This window comes from Hemiscyllium ocellatum, chromosome 29 (assembly GCF_020745735.1).
Source record: "Hemiscyllium ocellatum isolate sHemOce1 chromosome 29, sHemOce1.pat.X.cur, whole genome shotgun sequence".
Taxonomy (NCBI): Eukaryota; Metazoa; Chordata; class Chondrichthyes; order Orectolobiformes; family Hemiscylliidae; genus Hemiscyllium; species Hemiscyllium ocellatum.
In genome coordinates this window covers 29,887,322-29,910,665 of record NC_083429.1, presented here as the reverse complement: position 1 = coordinate 29,910,665, position 23,344 = coordinate 29,887,322, and the positions used below count along the sequence as shown (strand labels likewise).

Below are 23,344 nucleotides of genomic sequence, written 5' to 3'. Positions count from 1 at the left end.
AGCACCTGGAGGAAACCAATGCGGACAAGGGGGGAATGTTCGAACACACAAACAGTTGCCTGACGCAGGAATCAAACCCAGGTACTTGGCACTGAGAGATATCAGTGCTAACCACTAAGCCACCAGGCCGCCCCAGTTGTAATCATCTATGTTGTCATGGTGATTTGACATATTGGCTGGCAAAAAAACTGCCAAGAGTCTCAAGTTACATCTCATAGATCCATGAATGGTTCCAGCACAGGAGGAGGCCATCCAGTCATTCTGTCATGCAGGGTCTGTGCCAGAATAACTCAAGCTGGTCCCACTCCTCTGCCTTTTCCTGATAATTTGTTTCTCTTCAGATAATTATCCAACTTGCTTTTGAAAAGCACAACTGAATGTAGATCTATCCCACTCTCGGCAGTACATTTCCAATTCTGACCATTCAATGCACATGAAGGTCAGGTCAGATCAGATAAGGATGGCGAATGTTATGCTCTAAGTGACATTATTGAATCAGATGGCTTTTTACAGCATTTTGACAGTGACATGGTCACCAATAAGCATATTAGCTTTCTTACCCCTGATTCATTACATTTTCTGAATTTCAATTGCCCTGATGTCATTGTGAGACTTTAAACTCTGAATGGTCTCCAAACAATTAATCTTACCCTCTAGATTATTAGTGCAGTAACATCACCACGCTGCCACTGTACCCAGGAACTGATATGGTCATGAAACAAGACTAATCATTTTCACAGTAATGATTGAGAAAATACAGATATTTACTGAAAAGTATTTTGGCTGAAACAAAATTATCATTGATAAAAATTAATTTCCATTAATTGACTCAAGAGCCTGAAGGCTTACAAACTGCTTCGATGCAGGTCTGTGTATATTGCAGACTACGACAAACACTTCTATCAAGGGCATGACAGATATTATTCTTTTCTTAACACTGTAACTGCAATAACCAGAAGTGCTGGAAGTGTTTAAAATGTTTGTCTGCTCACCTTAGGTTGCAGGCTCCATTTTTGTCTCGCAAAATGCTACTCTCACAAATGAAGCTAACATGCTCCTGATGCTGGAAATCTTACACAAAGCCAAGAAATTCTTGAAAGGATTAGCAAGGCCAGACAGCATTTCTGAAGAGAGTTGCAGAGTTGGCAATGCAGGTTGATGACCTTTCATGAAATCATACTTGAAATTTGAGAGACTAAGGCAAATACTGAGGCAGTGACCTGGGTGAGAGAGGGCAGGAAAGAATAGAATAGAATGTCTATGATAGGGTCTCAGACAGAAGTGATTGCATGATAAATGGAGTGATGATGCAAGTGAAATGGGAGTGAGAGTGGGAGTGGGAGAGGAAGTGGAGTGGAAACGCAGTTACAAATTAGAATCCAAGTACAATTACCAGTAACTCCTAAATTATAACATGAAGTTGCTAGCTTGTGGATTGGGAAAATTGTATACTTCAGCAAAGAACTTGACATACAAAGAATGCAGAATAGCAGAAAACATTAAAAAGGTATTGTAAAAGCTTAAAGATATGTGAAAAGGGAAAAAAAGAAGAGGAAAGATAAATGTGGGACCATTACCGACAGAGAGTGAAGAGTTTAAAAGAGAAAGCTGGAAATAAGCAGAGAATCTAAATAAACATTTTGCATCTGTTTTCATAGGGAAAGGCACAGTAAATTTTTTGGAAATAATTAAAATCCAAGGATCCAGTGAGAGTATAGCATTGAAAGCAATTAGTATTCATAAAACAAAGTATTGGAAACGTTATTGGAACTGAAAGTTGACGAATCCCTGGGCCCAGTGACCTACACCCTACAGTTTTGAAAGGGATGGCTGCAGAGATAATCACTGTGTCGGTGATTATCTCTTAAAACTCTGTTAACTCTGCAGACGTGCCTGCAGATTAGCAAGTTGCAAATGTAACTCGACTAATTAAGTAATAAGAGAGAGAAAGGGAAAAATAGGAATCCATGGACCTGTTAGCTTGACATCAGTTATAGTGAAAATACTAGAATCAATTATAAAGTGTGTGATGACTGGACAGTTAGAAAATACATTTCTCATGTTGCTGAAGGTCAGAGTCAAAAAGTGTGGTGCTGGAAAAGTACAGCTGGTCAGGCAGCATCCAAGGAGCAGGAGAATCGACGTTTCAGGCATAATCTTTTCTCTTGCTCACACGGAAAGATGATAACTTACTGAGAGCAATGTTTAGATTTCTTTAATTAGCTGTGCACACATGGATGCCGGAAGCTGTTACGTGGTTTCGAGAAGTGTTGGAGGGAAATGCTGACAATTATGCTCTCATTATCACTGCAAAATTTATACCATCGCTTCAGAAAGTGATCTTCTTTATTGCCATTGGCTTTTCCGATCTAGGTTGAACCTGTATATTTGTGACATATGCTGCATACATTTTCAAATACATCAATAGCAAAGCATGAAAGTATACTCAAATTAATCAATTCTTAAAACAGATTTTTATCTTAAAAAGTCTTCTATTTTCAAGAGTTGTCTTTAAAGGCATTTTAATATTCAGATAAATGCACTCATCTAACCTTTTTATTGAGGTTTCCTTTCGACATTGACATCATCTCCAAAGATACGTTTGAGGCAATAAATGGCTCCTGTGCTGATTAAACAAAGAAGGCACAGGCCAAGGCATTTAATTAAAAAGCAGCAGCTGTTCGTTGTCAAAAGCATTTCTGACAACTGTTGGTTATTGCGCCCGCATTATTTTTTCAGCATTAAAGCTTATATTTGGCTTAGTTGCAAAGATTGATCAGTTTTTGTTGTTTGAGATTGCTTTCAACTTCAGAAGCAGAATGCTTGCAGCGTGCAGTGCAATTATTGTTTTTGATGGTCATTGAAGGCCACAAGCCAGTCACGAGATCCAAATTTTGTGTTGGTTCGGCATTCTGACTTAAAATATGGTCAAAAGTCAGCTGACAAAACATTTGAAAATAAGTCAATTTCTCCACTGGACGCTTTGTTTCACTTTATAAATGTTAGGGAAAATTTGTGTTGAAGAATACAAAGCGATCAAATACCTTGGATTAAAAAAAACACTTCATGTCGATGCTTAAAGATTTACATGTTCCAGAAGAGTATTTCTGACACCTGTCATCATATCTTGTTAAATGCATGCCTTATGAAACAATGTGGCTATTTCCATGGCAATGGTGTAGAAACAGAGATACAATAATGGACAAAGAAAATACTTAATGGTTTATCCATCATTTATCACAAACTTGTCACAGCCTCTTCCATTTTGACCTCACTGTCCTTGACCTTTTCCACTGCTTTGATGGTGCTCAACAGAATCCAGAGGAGGGGCACCTTATATGTTCCTTAGACAGTTTAAAGCCTTGTAGAATTGATCATTTTTTGAAATATTTGGGCAGGAATATGCCATTCAGCTGCTCTGCACCACCATTCTAATTTCTGGATGAACATGTGTCTCAATGCCATATTGCCATGATGTTCCCATTTCCCTTAAAGTCATTGATAATGAGGAGCCAAACCAATCTCTGTCCTTGATTTACATTGGGACTGAGCTTCCACAGCACCCTGGGAGAGAAAATTCCAAATATTTACCATCATCTGAGGGAAGACATTCTTCCTCATGTCAACCATAAGTGGCTTGTTTTTTATCCTCAGACTGTGTCCACTTCTTATGAACCACATACCAGGTGAAATATTCTTTCTGCATCTATTCTGTCTTTCATTTCAAGAATTTTGTAAGTGATCACCTCTGTGAGATCATCTCTCATTCTTCTAAACTCCAGAGAAGACATATCTATCACCTCAATCTTGGCTCATCGAGCAAACTACCATCCCTCAAGTCAGTCCAGTGAACCTTCATTATGCTGCTTCTATTGCAAGTATATATCTTGTTAGGTAAAGTAACCAGAACTACAGACAATCTTCTTGATGCGCACTTAACAGTGTCATATGCAACCGACAAAGGCTTCTATTTCCCTTTGTTCAAATCCACTCAGATAAAGGTTAACATGCTACTTGCCCTTTGAGGTTGCTTGCTGTACCTACTAACTTTCAATGACTTTGAACAAGGAACCTCATGTCCTTTTGGACATCAACATTTTACAATTGGTTACCATTTAACTTCATTGTTCCTACAAAATTATTGTACTTATCCATATTATATTCTATCTGCCATTCTCTTGCCAACTCACTAAACCTGTCCAGATCCCCTTGGATTCAAACACTTATGGTACCTTATTCATCTCAACCTGCCAACCTGAAATTAATCCATTTATTCTATCTCTCTGTTTTAAAGTTGACTTCACCTTCATAAATTCTCTGCACAAGAGAGTGGGGACCTGCAATCTTCTTCCCGACCTCTCCGCCCCCACCCCATCTCCGGCCTATCACACTCACCTTAACCTTCTTCCACCTATCGTATTCCAAACGCCCCTCACCCACGTCCCTCCTTTTATCTCAGCCTGCTTGGCACACCCTCCTCATTCCGAAGAAGGGCTTATGCCTGAAACGTTGATTCTCCTGTTCATTTGATGCTGCCTGTCCTGCTGCGCTTTTCCAGCAACACATTTTTAAGCTCTAATGCACCTAACAACATGGGCAATTTAGCAAGGCCAATTCACCTGACCTGCATATCTTTGGATTTTTGGAGGAAACCAGAGCATCCGGAGGAAATCCACGCAGGTATGTGGAGAATGTGCAAACTCCATAAGGCCATAAGACCAAAAGACATATGAGTGGAAGCAAGGCCATTCAGCCCATCAAGTTCACTTCGCCATTTAATCTTGGCTGATGGGTGTTTTAATTTCACTTATCCGCACTCTCCCCATTTTCTTTAATCCTTGCGAGATCAAGAATTTATCAATCTCTGCCCTGAAGACATTGAACATCCCAGCCTCCACTGCGCCCTGTGGCAATGAATTCCACAGGCCCACCACTCTCTGGCTGAAGAAGTGTCCCCTCATTTCCGTTCTAAATTGACCCCCTCTAATTCTAAGGCTGTGCCCACAGGTCCGAATCTCCCTGCCTTACGGAAACAACTTCCCAGTGTCCACCCTTTCTAAGCCATGCATTATCTTGTAAGTTTCCATTAGATTTCCCTCACCTTCTAAACTCTAATGAATACAATCCCAGAATCCTTAGCCATTCATCATATGTTAGGCTTACCATTCCTGCGATCATCCGTGTGAATCTCCGCTGGACACGCTCCAGTGCCAGTATGTCCTTCCTGAGGTGTGGGGCCCAAAATTGGACACAGTATTCTAAATGGGACCTAACCAGAGCTTTATAAAGTCTCAGAAGCACATTGCTGCTTTTATACTCCAATCCTCTTGAGATAAATTTCAACATTACATTTGTTTTCTTAACCACGGACTCAATTTGCAAGTCAACCTTTAGAGAATCCTGGTCTAGTACTCCCAGATCCCTTTGTACTTTGGCTTTATGAACTTTCTCACCATTTAGAAAATAAAATATGCCTCTATTATTTTTCTGAAGTGCAACAGCTTGCATTTGCTCATGTTGAATCTCATGAACCATTTTCTGGACCACTCTCTTAAACTGTCTAAATCTTTCTGCAGCCTCCCCACCTCCTCAGTACTACCTGCCTGTCCACCTAATTTGGTAACATTGGCAAACTTTGCCAGAATGTCCCCTGTCTCTTCATCCAGCTCATTAATATATAAAGTGAACAGCTGCGGCCCCAACACTGAACCCTGTGGGACCCCACTTGCCACCAGCTGCCATTCCAAAAAAGAACCATTTATCCCATTCTCTGCCAATCCCTAATCCATGCCAGTAGCTCACCTCGAACATCATGGGCCCTCGCCTTATTCAGCAGCCTCACGTGAGGCACCTTATCAAAGGCCCTTTGGAAGTTAACTCTTCAAAAAATTCAAAACAGGTTTGTCAGGCACAACCTCCCTTTATTAAATCCATGCTGATTTGTTCTAATCTGACCTTGCACTTCCAAGAATTTATTAATCTCATCCTTAATGATGGACTCTAGAATTTTACCTACAACCAAGGTTAGGCTAATTGGTCTATAATTTTCCATCTTTATTGAACAAGGGGATTACAACAGTGATTTTCTAATTGTCTGGGACTTTCACTGACTCCAGTGATTTTTGAACAATCACAGTCAGCAACTCCGCTATTTCTCAGCCACCTCCCTCAGAACTCTAGGATGTAGCCCATCAGGGCCAGGAGATTTATCGATTTTTAGACTTGTTAGCTTTTCTAGCACTTTCTCTTTTGTAATGGTTACCATACTCAACTCTGCCACGTGACTCTCCTTAATTGTTGGGATATTACTCATGTCTTCCACTGTGAAGACTGACACAAAGTACTTATTAAATTCTTCAGCTATTTCCTTATCTCCCAACACTAGCCTTCCAGCATCAATTTGGAGCGGCCTAATTTCTACTTTTGCCTCTCGTTTGTTTCTTATGTATTGAAAGAAACTTTTACTATCATTTCTAATATTACTGGCGAGCTTACCTTCATTCTTGATCCTCTCCTTCCTTATTTATTTCTTTGTTATCCTCTGTTTGTTTTTGTGGTCTTTCCAATCTTCTGGTTTCCCAGGGCTCTTGGCTATTTTTTCAGCTTTCTCTCCGCACAGACAGTCACGTGGAGTGGAAATTGAACCTGGGTCCCTGGCACTGTGAGGCAGCAGTGCTAACCTCTGAGCCATTGTGTCTGGAATGTTGAAAGATTCCAGGATTTTCTTCTTGGCACCCTTAACTGGAAGAAAGTGAGGACTGCAGATGCTGCAGATCAGAGTCAAGAGTGTGGTGCTGGAAAAGCACAACAGGTCAGGCAGCATCCGAGGAGCAGGAATATTGATGTTTCAGGCAAAAGCCCTTCATCAGGAATGAGGCTCATTCCTGATGAAAGACTTTTGCCCGAAACGTCAATTCTCTTGTTCCTCGGATGCTGCCTGACCAGCTGTGCTTTTTCAGCAACACACTCTCAACCTCTGACTCAAAGTCAATCCACACTGCCTTTGTGTTGCTGAAATGCAGGCCTTTGTCACTTCCAAACATGAATATTCTCCACTGCTTTCCGGCACCCGACATATATTCTGCTGCTCATACCTTATTCCATGCAACTGATATTCTTTGATTACAGCATTCTGTTTGCTCACTGATGCTGGTTCAGAATGTCAAATCTAACTTCTCATTTTTCTCTATATCACTCATGTGCTATGGTAACATACTTCAAGAGCTTTCTTAAACTATGTTAAGACCATTATTTCTGATTACTTTCTGTAATCGTGCCCTCCTCATTTAAGGTCTCTTTTGCTTTTGCTTTGTGAAGTGCTGTGGAACATGTTAAGATAAAAGTATCACATAAGTGCAAATATCTTAGATTAGATTCCCTACAGTGTGGAAACAGGCCCTTCCGCCCAACAAGTCCACACCGACCCTCCGAACAGTAACTCTCCCAGACACATTTTCCTCTGACTAGTGCACCTTACACTACAGTCAATTTAGCATGGCCAATTCACCTGGCCTGCACAACTTTAGGCTGTGGGGGGAAACCGGAGCAAACCCACACAGACACGGGGAGAATGTGCAAACTCCACACAGACAGTTGCCTGAGGCTGGAATTGAATCTGGAAGCTTGGTGCTGTGAGGCAGCAGTGCTAACCACTAAGCGACCGTGCCGCCCATAGTCTTGTTGTTGACTACCCCTCATATGAAATAAGTTTCATGCACTTACTTTTCATCAGTTTGAGTCTGTGTCTCTTGTACATTGACTATTTTTCAGCAATCTTCTATATTTGCTTTTATCATTCCAGTTTTACCCTGTTACTCAGAACCTTGACATTCAGATCAGCCTAACGGCTATTCTCAGACTGCATCTGGCACTGTGACATGTCCCTGTGCTTCAGTGATCAGAAAACAATGCCGTTTTTAAACTGTACTTCGATCAGTGCATTCAAATTTTGATCTCAACTTTATCTGACCTGCATTTTTCTGACCCACGATACAATTCAACTTTCCATCATTTTCTTCTCTGCTCTCAATTGCCAGGTTTAATGTTGAGTCCACAAGTGGTGAGGTTTGAAAACTAATAGCTAATTTGAAGGATTGCTTTATTTGATATTTTTTTGACATCAAAACAGTCTAACTCATTTTTTAAAAATATACATTGGCAAAACAAAAGTTGTGAAAGAAGCAATAAATAATGCAAAGTTATTTACCAGAGTGATGAAGTTCATTTGCTTACTTTTATTAGAAGTGCAAAAAGTGGCATGATGACTCAGTGGTTAGCATTACTGCCGCAGCGCCAAGGACCTAAGTTCAATTCCACCCTCAGGTGACTGTGTGTGGAGATTGCACATTCTCCCCATGTCTGTGTGGATTTCCTCTGTGTGCTCTGGTTTCCTCACGCAGTCCAAAGATGTGCAGGTTAGATGGATTGGCAATACTTTATCATCCATAGTGTCCAGGGATGTGTAGGGTAAGTGGATTAGCCATGGGAACAGTGTACAGGGATAGGTTTCATGGGATGGGACAGTGTGGGATGCTCTTCAGAGGATCGGTGTGGACTTGATGGGCCGAATGGCCTGATTCCACACTGTAGGGATTCCGTGATAAACATACAAATAGTTAACTCTGCACATTTGTGGTCAGAGATTTTGTTCCACTGAATATGCTGAAAAAATGAAATGCAGCTTCAGCAATACCTGCTGTGATTCAGATCAAGGTCGTCAACAATTCTGTTCCAACTAGGGCATGTTCACCTCCTTTATCACACTGTATCATTTCCCTGGTCAACACTGATTCCAAAGTGTCCACCGAAACATCCTTTCCTCCAGGTTTAAATACAAAGTTAACATATTCAGCAATTTTGAGTTTGTGCATAGGATTCAATTCCATCAGACTTGGTGCAAAGGCAGGCTTTAGCATCAGGCTTCACCTCAAATGGTTCCTGCATAAGTCAGCAGTAATGAGTGACCTATTCACTCACAAAGGGACAAATTATTTTTTTCTTTAAAATTGTATAATTACTATTGTCAAACTCAGTCTCACTTCCAGTACTTTGGGGACTAATAGAAAGTCAGATAGCAGGGAGAAACTAGGGACAAGCTTTAATGGCTTTAAAAGAGAAGCAGGAAGCTAAAAATTGATTAAATGAGAAAAAGGGTACGAGTTATTACACAGCAGAAGCATCAGCATTTTGTCCTATCATTGAAAGATTAGAACATTTCAGGTCTGTCTATTATTTTTAAGCATGGATTGCATCTAATCTTCTCAGGTATTGGTCCCACAGATAAATTCTATATTTTAAGGAGACGACTAAAATTTGAATCAGACCCTTATCACACCCGTGGTGTAATTGTTGGCACAATTGAATTTCAAAACAGAGTTTTCCTATTTTAAGATTGTGCTTTTTTTTAGTCAGGCTCCACCATGTCTTGCATCGACTTTTGTCACATAATTTTCTGCTTGTCATGCGATGCATTATACAATCAAGCCCTCGTGCATCTTTACGAGGGACTCGTGTGGCTGGAGAGGAGGAAATGGTTGCCAATGTTGAGACTTTTTGTCATTTACACCACTGATGCCTTATTTCAAGTTCAGATGCATTGCACTTCCGATGTTGCAAATTAGGAAGGAGCCCCACCGTAGTGCTTAAGCTTTGAAGACATGACCTAGATAAAAGGTTAGCTCGCTCAGCACCACATCAAGCCATAAATTGCAAACTCATTCAGTGCTGAAATCCAGCTGAGGAGGGATGCCCAGCAGCACAAGGAGAAGATCCATAATTTACTGTATTCCACAAGGTGAAGTGACACCATCTTCTTTCTGCTAACTCACACTCATGGGGCGACCCATCATCCTAACTCTGTTACTGCACAAACTAAAACTCATGAATAATTCTCACTATTGCACTCAATGACTCTCACCCACCTCATCCTCTCAAATTACAAATCCTGTATGCCCTTTACATTTCCTACTGTCTCACTAGGGTCAACTTACTGCTTCTCCCGCTCATGCATTACCACTCTTCATTCTGCTGTCAAAACAGAAGCAACTCAAATAGTCAAGGCAGGCAGAGATAAGGTAGGACTAATACACTAATCTGCATTTATTTCAATGCAAAGGGCCGAACAGGGAAGGCAGATGAACTCAGGGCATGGTTAGGAACGTGGGACTGGGATATCATAGCAATTACAGAAACATGACTCAGGGATGGGCAGCACTGGCAGCTTAATGTTCCAGGATACAAATGTTACAGGAAGGATAGAAAGGCAGGCAAGAGAGGAAGGGGAGTGGCATTTTTGACAAGGGATAGCATTACAGCTGTGCTGAGGGAAGATATTCCCAGGAATACACCCAGAGAAGTTATTTGAGTGGAACTGAGAAATAAGAAAGGGATGATCACCTTATTGAGATTTCATTATAGACTCCCTAATAGTCAGAGGGAAATTGAGAAATAAATTTGTAAGGAGATCTCAGCTATCTGTAAGAATAATAGAGTGATTATGGTAGGGGATTTTAGCTTTCCAAACATAGTCTGGGACTGCCATAGTGTCATAGGTTTAGGTGGAGAGGAATTTGTTAAGTGTGTACTAGAAACGTTTCTGATTCAGTTTGGGGGTGTACCTATGAGAGAAGGTGCAAAACTTTGCCTACTCTTGAGAAATAATGCAGGGCAGGTGACTGAGGTGTCAGTGAGAGAGCACTTTGGAGCGAGAGACCATAATTCTATTAGATTTAAAATAGTGATGGAAAAGGATAGACCAGATTTAAAAGTTAAAGTTCTAAATTGGAGAAAGGCCAATTTTGACAGTATTGGGCAAGAACTTTCAAAAGCTGATTGGGGGTAGATGTTTTCAGGTAAAGGGATGGCTGGAAAATGGGAAGCCTTCACAAATGACGTAATGAGAATCCAGAGAAAGTATGTTCCTGTCAGGGTGAAAGGAAAGGCTGGTAGGTATTAGAAATGCTGGATAACTCAAGAAATTGAGGGTTTGGTTAAGAAAAAGGAGGGAGCATATGTAAGGTATAGACAGGATAGATCGAGTGTATCCTTAGAAGAATATAAAGGAAGTAGGAGTATACTTAAGAGGGAAATCAGGAGAGCGAAGAGGGGACATGAGATAGCTTTGGCAAATAGAATTAAGGAGAATCCAAAGGGTTTTTACAAATATGGTAATGACAAAAGGGTAACTAGGTAGAAAATATGACCTCTCAAAGATCAGCAAGGCAGCCTTTGTGTGGAGCTGCAGAAAATGAGGGAGATACTAAATGAGTATTTTGCATCAGTATTAACTGTGGAAAAGGATATGGAAGATATAGATTATCGGGAAATAGATGGTGACACCTTTCAAAATGTCCAAATTACAGAGGAGGAAGTGCTGGATGTCTTGAAATGCATAAAGGTGGATAAATCCCCAGGACCTGATCAGGTGTACCTGAGAACTCTGTGGGAAGCTAGAGAAATGGTTGCTGGGCCTCTTGCTGAGATATTTATATCATCAATAGTGACAGGTGAGATGCCAGAAGACTGGAGGTTGGCTAACGTGGTGTCACTGTTTAAGAAGGGTGATAAGGACAAGTCAGGGAACTATAGACCGGTGAGCCTGATGTCGGTGGTGGGCAAGTTGTTGGAGGGAATCCTGAGGGACAGGATGTACATGTGTTTGGAAAGGCAAGGACTGATTAGGAATAGAAACTGATTAGGAATAGTCAACATGGTTTTGTGCATGGGAAATCATGACTCACAAACTTTATTGAGTTTTTTGAAGAAGTAACAAAGACGATTAATGAGGGGAGAGTCGTAAATGTAATCTATATGGACTTCAGTAATACGTTTGACAAGGTTCCCCATGGGAGACTGATTAGCAAGGCTAGATCTCATGGAATACAGGGAGAACTAGCCATTTGGATAAAGAACTGGCTCAAAGGTAGAAGACAGAGGGTGGTGGTGGAGGGTAGCTTTTCAGACTGGAGGCCTGTGACCAGTGGAGTACCACAAGGATCGGTGCTGGGTCCACTACTTTTTGTCATTTACATAAATGATTTGGATGTAAGCATAAGAGGTACAGTTAGTAAGTTTGCAGATGACACCAAAATTGGAGGTGTAGTGGACAGCGAAGAGGGTTACCTCAGATTACAACAGGATCTTGACCAGATGGGCCAATGGGCTGAGAAGTGGCAGATGGAGTTTAATTCAGGTAAATGCGAGGTGCTGCATTTTGGGAAAAATCAGAGCAGGACTTATACACTTAATGGTAAGGTCCTAGGGAATGTTGCAGAACAAAGAGACCTTGGAGTGCAGGTTCACAGCTCCTTGAAAGTGGAGTCACAGGTAGATAGGACAGTGAAGAAGGCATTTGATATGCTTTCCTTTATTGGTCAGAGTATTGAGTACAGGAGTTCGGAGTCATGTTGCGGCTGTACAGGACATTGGTTAGGCCGCTGTTGGAATATTGCGTGCAGTTCTGGTCTCCTTCCTATCGGAAAGGTGTTGTGAAACTTGGAAGGGTTTAGAAAAGATTTACAAGGATGTTGCAGGGTTGGAGGATTTGAACTATAGAGAGAGGCTGAACAGGCTGGAGCTGTTTTCCCTGCAGCGTCGGAGGCTGAGGGGTGACTTTACTGAGGTTTACAAAATTATGAGGGGCATGGATAGGGTTAACAAACAAAGTCTTTTCCCTGGGGTTGAGGAGTCCAGAACTAGAACTCCAGAACAGATATAAAAGATACCAAAGGGGCAACTTTTTCACACAGAGGGTGTATGGAATGAGCTGCTAGAGGATGTGGTGGAGGCTGGTACAATTGCAACATTTAAGAGGCATTTGGATGGGTGTATGAATAGGAAGGGTTTGGAGGGATATGGGCCGGGTGTTGGCAGATGGGACTAGATTGGGTTGGGATATCTGGTCGTCATGGACTGGTTGGACTAAAGGATCTGTTTCCATGCTGTACATCTCTATGACTCTATGACTTAATTCCTTCCTTTATCTCATTGCAGGAAAAACTGACTCAGCCCCGCAGAAAAATCAAACAAGCCCTTGACTGTGCCAGCATCCGCCGACTGACAGGAGCTACCTTTGACCCTCATAAAAGCTGTTTCCCTTTGACTCTCCTACATGGCCATTTCTTTGAAGTGGCAATAGGCACTAAAGAGATATTGATACACACTATACGTACTGATCTTCCTCTCTCCATTCGCTATTGAGAATTTCACCTCGCCATTCCACAATTGCTTGGTCAAAGGGACTCGTCCTAGTTGTATCCCAACTTTCTGGACTGGGAAAATTTCACCTGGAGTTAACAGTTTCAGACAGTGTGAACTCTGCTTTTCACTTTCTCTTCAGCTTCTGGACGACTTGCTGACAAATTTCCAGTATTTTCTGTTTCTTACTTCTGGATTTCTAGCAAATGCAATGTCTTACTTTTAGATTAGCGATGTTAATTGGTTAGATTTCTGGATTCACATGAGAATGTTCACTTAATGATCTGAAAAGAAAGTGGGAGTCACATTTTTCATTCTGTCAGAGGAGGGATGTTTGATAGTGCAACTGTGCCACTGTGGGTAGTGTCCCTACCTCTGAGCCAGACAGTCTGGTCTAAGTCCCACTTGCTCTCAAAGTGTGCAATAAGTTCTTTGAATGGGTTTGACCATAAATATCTCAAAGCAATGCCTGAGACACTTGAAGGACCACAATTTGTGGAAACAATGATGATACACTCAATTGTTGTGGAAATGTTGTGGAAAAAAGAGGAGTTAATCATTCTCAGATTTCAGCAGATTCAAAAAAAAATAATCAACATTACTCTATCAATTATTTCTTTTAAACAAAATCAAAATCATATTAGCCTAGTCTACGGTTGACAGAGTCTGGTATTATGAAGGAATTAACTTCATAATGGTGGACTTACATTCATAAGCTCAATACTGTCTCATCTGTATTCTCTTGTTTAAATTGGCTCCTGTAAGTTCTCAGAATAACTTCTCTTTATTCACAATGAACTTGACATTGCTTTCACAATTTGCTGTTTGAATAAATATTCAACAGCCAAATGAAAAATACAAGGAAAACATGGCCAATTAACCATAATCATTTGTAATAATTTAACTTCAAATCAATATCTTTCATGGATTTTTTTATTGACTCAATCTCTCCTGAATATGTAGGATTTGCTACAAATTTGCCTGAGGTATATTTTACCTTATAAACAAAGATATTCAACCCATCTTTTAAGATTCTGGTGGCTAACAATTAATCCAGTAATATTTTTGAAAGTAACTCAGCTCTGGAAATGACACAGGAACATGAGGAGGTGCACAGTTTTGAAGCAGCAATAAGCTCAATGTAGAAAGTTATTTATTTATGGGGGTGGTCTACAGAGGTTGAAATCAGGGATAGAGGGGAGAAATACTTGAAAGGAAGCTCATACATCCTAAATTAAATGGCAAGTGCACCCTCACGCCAGTTATTGTCCAATTCACATAAAGTCAATGTCATGTGATTTCTCATGGCATGGTGTGAGGTCAGGATCCACATCTATCCTTATCTTTGAGGTCCTATCCCAATATGGAAAATTTTGCTCCTTCTGTCACTCTGAGCTGAAATTCTTGCATCACTTAAAATCTAATACAGAAGCAGGATTTACATCTGGTAATTAGTCACGGGGCGACTCAGTTTCTAGGGGCCGAAGCTTATGTTTTTATATTGTCCAAGTCCAAGTTTTGTTGAGTTTATATGATGTCACCGTACTCCGCCAAATTTTCTGAATGAATTAGCTACCCCACCCCATTATATCTTTCATGCCTGATATCCATCCCATCTTACCACGTGCCCTTCCCACATCAATTGACCACGCTGTGGTTATCTGTCCAAAGACCAACAACCCTTGTGCACATGCAATCTTTGAAAAGCTGCTGGGCACCTGTACGAGCATGGGCACCCCTCACTGGTAATATCATGCCATAGTAACCACAAGACCTTGCTCCTCGTGGTACCAAGCTGGCATGGCTAACACTCCCTCACTGATACAGCCCCATTCTCTTAGCCTCGTCACCATTAAGCCACACACATTATATTTCCCTGACTGGATCCTATCTGAATCCCCTCCAGTCAGTGCCACCTTGACTCAGTGTCCACTGGAGACTCCATCCTGTCATTGTCCAAAAGGGAAACATCACATACAGTAATCAGACAATTGCAAACACAAATGTGAATTTCTATTTATAGAAGGGAGAAGGTAACAGGAAAAAAAAGTTGAAAATGTGTTGCTGGTTAAAGCACAGCAGGTCAGGCAGCATCCAAGGAATAGGAAATTCGACGTTTTGGGCATAAGCCCTTCATCAGGAAGGGCTTATGCCCGAAACGTCGAATTTCCTATTCCTTGGATGCTGCCTGACCTGCTGTGCTTTAACCAGCAACGCATTTTCAACTGTGATCTCCAGCATCTGCAGACCTCATTTTTTACCTACTCCTACTTTTTATGTGTCACTTCAAGATGACAACAATGTGTATATGTCAAGATAATGTCATCATTGTCCCCGACTGTACTATAGGGCCACTTTTTTTTATTAGAGAGATGACCTGTAGTTGCTTAAACTGAGGGTCATAATTCTTCAGTTGAAAATGTGTTAAAGCACAGCAGGTCAGGCAGCATCCAAGGAATAGGAAATTCGACGTTTCGGGCATAAGCCCTTCCTGATGAAGGGCTTATGCCCGAAACGTCGAATTTCCTATTCCTTGGATGCTGCCTGACCTGCTGTGCTTTAACCAGCAACACATTTTCAACTGTGATCTCCAGCATCTGCAGACCTCATTTTTTACCCAACAGAAAAAAAAGCCAACAAAGGCTGAGGAATGCAAACCAGGTTTCAGCAACATGACCAAAAAAATGCAACAACCACTGAATGTGTGCTGCACTCAATTCTCTGTCATAACCGATGTCAATGAGATTCTGTCTGGCTTGTACTGCCCATTTGCGACTGAGCTCGATCATGCAAAAAAGATGGCTTCCTCCTTCTTGTGTTCATCCTCCTCCTCCTCAGTCGACTACTCTCATTTTCGAAGTTGCTCTGAATCTTGCACATTGTCTGCTCCAGTTGGGCAGAGTACACACACAACACACCAGGGTGTTTCAGCACTCGAGAACTGGACCTTACTGGAGGGTCCACCGAGACCAGTCCAAGCAGTGGAAACACATTTTCAACAGTCTCACTATGTGCTCCACCATAGCCCTGGTTGAAGCAGGAATGGAATTAATGACTGAGTTCCACAGCAGTCAGGGAGTTGTGCAATACTGTCATCAGCCAACGTCTCAGAGGTCAGCCATTGTTCCCCCCGCCCAGTTACCTGAAGGAAAAGGCACTTCCAAAGCAAAATATGTACAAGCGTGCTCTAGGATGTATGAGTCACGACAACTGCCATTGGGCACGCAGCTCTTGGGAGTGATAATGCTGACCACAGATCACCTGAACATTAATGAAAAGGAACCCCTTCTTGAATTCTTTCATGTTGTGATTCAGTCTTCTCAGGGCAACATCTGTCCAGATGATGGCACCTTGCATCTTGAGGAAGCCAGATACGTTTTTGAATCCAATCCCAACTATAATACTGAACTGCTTTGGGTGAATAAAATGAACTCATGCAACCTCACTCAGATGGTATCGGTCACTATCCTGATGTATTTACAGCTGAGAGATCCCAAACAAGTCATCTATCACTCCTTGTAAGCTACCAGCCACATTTCAGTTCTACGCTGCGTTGACTGTCTCAGTCACTGGGAGAGGTTAGCCTCCCACTCTTGTAGCCTGTGAAATGGTGATGCAATGATTGAAAATCCAATGGAGCTGTACTTTTCAAATGGCGGCTTCATGTTTTTGCAATGTTATGGTGTCCACAAATGTGGATCCCATGCTTTCATCCATCAAATTGACATTCGACACACTATAGGTTTAGTGTCAGCCATTTTCTTGAAGCAATTTGCATCTGGAGAAAGGGAAGTGATAGCAGGAAACATAGTTGCTATGCACACTACCAACCTATGCCTCACTTGGTTGCTTTGAACCCCAGACAGAGCCTGGATGTCCCTATTACCTCCGAGTACTCTGATAAAGCATTTTGACCTATCCTCACCCAGTGTACAGCCAACACACTGAGATTCACCTATAAATGTCCTTGCTACCTGGTGAACCCTGGCCTAACACCTTCAGGATTCCCGCCCTGCTCCTTTATGTTCCCCCTGTGAGAGTCACGGTCAATAACACCCCTCCTGCAACCTAACATGCCCTCCGATTTCACTCATTGAATTTGAGATTCCCCTTTATACTTCTGCTTTCCATCCCCCCCATCCTACCCACCTCCTATCACCAGCCTCTCATGTCCCACCTCTTCTCTCACTCTCCCTGCCCTTCCAAGCCCTTCACCAGAATAATCCTGGAAGCTCAAAGGACAGATCCCCAGGACTGCGCTAACCCCAGAGGTTTGACTATCTCTGACAAACACCATCTGGACATGATTGAGGGGACACCTGACTGCTGTGTGTACAGCTCCCCAAATAGCCATCTATAACTCTCCTGACCTCTTTTGCAAGCCTTAAAGACTGACTGCTGAAAACTGTCCAGTGGGTCCTAGGACAGACCCCCTGGCTGTGAGCATTCAAAGGGGACAACTGATTCTGTTGAAGCCCCTGTGCCCCTGGCTGAAGGTATCAGGGCCCACTGACTACCAATGACCCTCCTTGACTGGAATGAGGGCAATGCCAAGCCCTGACATGGCAATTTGGTGTAATGAATGTGTGTTTGCCAAGGGGGCTGTAGATGTTAGATTGATGTCTCACTGTGCTGTTTACCATGATGTAACAGTCCATACCTCCAAATCCCACTCCTTGCCACCCCAGACCATTCAGGCAAGCATGATGAGCAGCCTATCTGTGCATTAGTGAAGACTGTAGCTCTGGCTGCCACTCCAACAGGCATAGCAGGCCAAGGCAAGGCTTTGCATGGATGGTGTGAGCATGCAAGTTGGTGCAAATTGAGCTAGTGCTCAGACAGCTAACATGCAGACCTGAGATGCAGCATTATAGAACTGGGCACCTGTCCCAGCTTGTGAAGTATCCCTGCTACACCCTTTTAAATGCTAATAGCTGGCACGCCCCACAATGCAAGTCTGCGTGTCTTAAATGGCCTGTTACAGTATCAGAGAAGTGACATGATGGCTGTGATGGATTGGCTGATGTTGGATGCCAATGTCTATGGATGAAGAGTCCATGTGGCTGGTGCTCTGAGATGTTGTTGCCCAAATGTTGTCCAATTATGGAGGCTGTTCAGATCAAACAATGAGCTGAATCCATCAAGTACAGTCTTTGGTTTCCTTGTGGAGTCTTCCTGAGGCTAGCTTATTTGGCAAGTTTGGTAAAATGGGAGATTGAATATGAATAAGGAGAGTTGTGGATTGACAAGACATAAACAAGTGTTAATTCCTGTCAATTGGCATCTTGCCACTGCTTTGTGTGTATCTCACCACACCACTTGTGAAAAGCATAAAAGGTAAACTGCGATGACCTTGACATTGAGGGAGGTCTCTTTGCACTTGTTGAAAGTGAGGACTGCAGATGCTGACGATCAGAGTCGAGAGTGTGATGCTGGAAAAAGCACAGCAGGTCAGGCGGTGTCCAAGGAGTGGAAGAATTGATGTCCTTCATCAGGAAGGTACTCTCTGCACCTGTCACCTAGTTTTGTCACACATTGCCCATGTCACTCTCACCCCTACAAGATTATATTTTATTTGAGTACATATCACAGAATAGTTGGAAACAAATTTCAAGAATTAGAGTATTCTTTTTCTCAGCAACATGCAAATATTGAGTGATTACTTCAGTCTTCAGCCGTGATGGAGACAGCAGGTTCAGAATATACTGCCCAGTTAGCTATGAGTGACCAGCACGTAAGACTGTCAGAGGTTTAATCTCAAGATTTGTCTCAATCAATAGCCATCAGCAGTTTGAAATTAAACCCAGATTAGACACTGATTTTATTTTTTTTGTGATATAAGCACTCAATGTCATAGTCTAATGCCTTCAGAAATCCAGACAGGAATTGTCTAAGCAGATTATACACATATTCTATTCTCCTCTTTAACCCAGGGCCAAGACTGATCTCACCACAAAATGAATTAATCCTATCGTTACTAGTCCATGTCACGCAAGCAATTTTAGTGAGATGGTTAAGAATGGATCATTCCAAATCTTCACAAATAATTTTCAATGACAATGAACTAACTGAAGGATTCAAACAATGCCACACAAAGAGCAAAACTCAAGTGATTGAAAGTTTAATTTTTGATTATAAAATTTGGCTAACCTTTATTAATATTAAACATATATTGTTCTAATTCTTTAACTATGCTCTTATCAATGTGGCTTATGTATCATTAGTGGTCGAAAGTCAATTTTTAGACTGTTAGTACATTCTACAACTCCCACCTGATGAGATTCTCACAAGTTGATCACAGTGTGGGCTTGTTCAATGAGTCATTCCTGGGAGCCTTCATGCAGTTTGAATCCAATCAAACATTTACCTGCCTATCATTGGCTTTCCAGGACCTTCAAGGTGAAGGTCACATTTCTAAGAGCTGATGGTCAATACAGGCTCAGAGCAAACAGTGTCATTGGGAGTGGAGGCCACTGCCAGTCCTGGATTAGTGGTGCTGGAAGAACACAGCAGTTCAGGCAGCATCCAAGGAGCAGTGAAATCGACGTATCAGGCAAAAGCCCTTGTCAAAGGCTGGGAGGATAAACAAACACAAGATCCCTGGAATTCACTAAGTTTTGAGGGAGAGGAGGGGTCTCCTCAAAATAACTCATGCAAATTCTTATGAAGTTGGGTCAGCTTAATGGTGGTGTTAGTGTGGATAAGGAGGATGTGGCCTTTAAGTTAAACCTTATTTTACCACTTAAGAGTTTCAGTTGGCCTTGGATTTGGAGATATTTGACCTCCCATACCCTGGAATTAATCCGATGGAATTGGGAAACCAACAGACTCTCCAAATCACACCTTCTCACCCGATTGAATGACATCCCCCAGCCCCGCTCCCTCCCCCACCATTTCCCAGCCCACTCCTGGAATGGAAAGGAATACTAAGTTCTGCACCAATGATTGAGAACTGCAACATTTTTGCTTTACTGAGCTGTTCTGTCAAATAATTTATTAGAATATCAAGATTTTGTTTTTGAGAACCACTTCTCCCTCAATTCAGATTGCAAACTAAATTATATGTTTAAATTTTAACAAGATAAGGAGCGCACTTTGTACATAACAGAATTCCTTCACGTCTAATAATACCAAATTTAGGCAAAATTGTCCAGAGTCAACATACCTTTTCCTTGTACTGCAGATTGCCACTACAGCCAACTAGGGATAGGCAATAAATGCTGGTCATGTCAGTGATACCTACGTCTTATGAATGGAACAAAATGCCCTGTGTTTTGAGAAAATTCATACCAGTGCCCCTACTGGAATTATAGAATCTCTACTGTGAATACAGGCCATTTGGCCCATCAAATCCATGCTAGCCTGCTGAAGAGCATCCCACCCAGAACCATTCCGCTCCCCCCTCACCGTATCCATGCAACCCTGCATGCACTATGGCTAATCCACCTAGTCTGCACATCCTTGGACACTACAAACAATTCAGCATGACCAATCCAACTAACCTGCACATCTTTGGACTGTGGGAGGAGACTAGAGCGCTCGCAGGAAACCCACAAGGTGTGAGGAGAATGTACAAATTCCACACAGACAGTTGCCCAAGCGTGGAATCGAACCCAAGTCCTGTGTGGCAGCAGTGCTAACCACTGAACCACCATGCCATCTATGAATGATAGCTTGATCTCCCTAATGCTGTTAGCAACAGGATTGTGAAGTGATTACCTGTCCAAAGGAATTGAGACTTAGAAATAAGTTAATTTTGTCCTAAACTCATTTGTCACCACCAGGTTGACCAACTATCCAGTATTTCAACAAAATCTCCCTTTTCTCCATTATTTCTTTGAGTGAATTGGAGACTGAGCCTGGATTTCTCCTCTTGTTTCTACCTCTGCTTTTTTTTCATGAAGATGCATCTTTACTCCTGTTGTATGATCAGCAGCACATCCCCACCTCCATCCGATGTGCTTTTATGGCCAACCAGGTTATAATAGGTTTCCAGCAGATGATAAAAGCTGCAAGTTTGAGCCTTTACCAACATACCATCCTAATTCCCTAATGTAGGATCTGATGCTCTGATTATCTTGTTTAAACAGCCTGTCGCCAGGAATTCTAACGAAGTTTGTTGGATCTTTGGAACACCCCATGGGCACATCATTTGAACAAGACTTGTGTATTTCAAAAAGGTCACATCGGCAGACAAATATGCTTTTCCATTCAAGGTAAATCTTACAGCATACAGTTCCAAATTCCTTGAATAAAGCCTCTCCTGAGTTAACAAGTGGTACTGCAGCTAAAATGTCTGGATTGCAGTTGAAGTTCCTTTGCTTACAATGATCACAGTGGGGCTTCTGTGCTGACATTACAGATCAGAATGTGACAGTCCAGCACATTGAAGATCCACTGCTATTGGATCCAGGACTAATAACTACAATGGATCATTGGTTCTTTCTGAACTGTCTGTCAACTCGTTAAACTATCTGCCAGAGTAGACTCACAAAATTGGAATCAAGACACAAATATATTAAGTTGAGGAAACAACAGAGAAGCAAAGTAAATTCTTCTGGATGGAAGCCAAATGCTATGGGCTAAATAACTGTGTTGAAAATGTGCTCAATTATGCAAATTTATACTTTATTCCCTTAATTAATACGACGCTCCCAGAACAAACACCCTAAATATCACAATCTGTGGCACAAGTAGAACCTTTTATCTCTATTTCCAGCTGTGCTCCTCTACCAAGTTATTATAATATGGCTAAATTGTCAGCTATCAATTTCAATGTTGAATTTATTAGATCTTATTGACAGATCCCTCCCTCTCCTACAAATTTCTGCAGTCTTCACAAGTTCCTCAACTCACTGTAATGGACTGAGAAATGGAACATAGAATTTTTTCCATCTGCTCAAATTTGCATCTAAATAAAATATCAGAAAAAATGTGAAGAATAAAAAGGGAAGAAAAACACTAGGAAGGTCATGCTTTTACATCCAAGCTGTCTGGATCTAAACATGCCCCAATTGGATTCCAACGAATAAATTTTAGTCACTGTTCTAAGTCAGGAAATAAGGACTACTATGCTCATAAAAGAAACTTGTTAAACTATCTGCCAGAGTAGATATCTGCCAGCTCTCGACACTTCAATGTCTAAATGCAAATTCATGTCATCTCAATGCATGCACCTCTAAGGTACTGTGAAACGTATACCATAGCAGTTCTCAAGCCCTATCCTGGAAAAAAAAGTATCGTGACTACTCTAGGAGAAATAAGAAAAACTTTTACAGAGGAGATTATGGTGTTAAAACAGATTCTTCCTTTTTCTCTCCTGAAAGGTTACATATCCAAAGGATTAGAGAACCCTTCAGATCTTTTTGAGGTGACCAGTCTTCATGCCCACACCAAGACAATGTCAGACAGCTAGCTGTACAACTATGACAGGATGAAAGCCAAACTTGACCCCGACCTTACATAACATGATATATATTCAGTTCCGAAAGGATCAACGATAAACAGTCAGGACAGAAGTCTCAATTTAGTTTTCCAATTTCTAGCCATAGATTTATGTGATTATCTGCAATATACTAGCCACTGCTACGGTTGATATAAAATTATGCATCATGTTCTCTTGCAACTTTGCGGCATATGAAGTCTCAACTTTGAATATTTCTGCATCATCTTACACTGTCTTAGACAGAGTAGTATATATTATCTTGCTCCAAGGTAATAAACTGCTCATAACAAAAAAAAGACATCATGATATGTATATCTATACCAGGAAACCTTAAAATCCCTAATCACTTCTGGTACATTCCAAACCTGCAAGATTACTTCACTTCTTAGCAAAACAACTTTTTCAAACTGCATTACTCTGCAATAAAAAATCCAGATTGCACATGGTAATAGTCATGTAAGTAATTAGCATTAAAAATTGTTTGAAATTAAATGCTCAGGGTAGAAAAAAATGATTTGCAAGGAAATAATAGCTTTATTACACTTATTAGAATTTGTTCACAATTCAAGCTAATGGTTATGTGAATCCTTTTTGAAAAGGAATAATGCCGAATTACTGAACCAAATTTAGAAGTCTTTTTAATTTTTTTGAATAAGATAATTACTATTACCTTTTCTTAAAATTTTAATTCAGCACCATTTTTTC

General features: G+C 41.3%; 1 protein-coding gene across 4 annotated transcripts in view; it reads right to left on the bottom strand.

Moving 5' to 3' along the window:
• opcml (opioid binding protein/cell adhesion molecule-like) overlaps nt 1-23,344 on the bottom strand; it is a 1,024,953-nt gene that overhangs the window by 549,204 nt on the left and 452,405 nt on the right. The window lies entirely within an intron of this gene.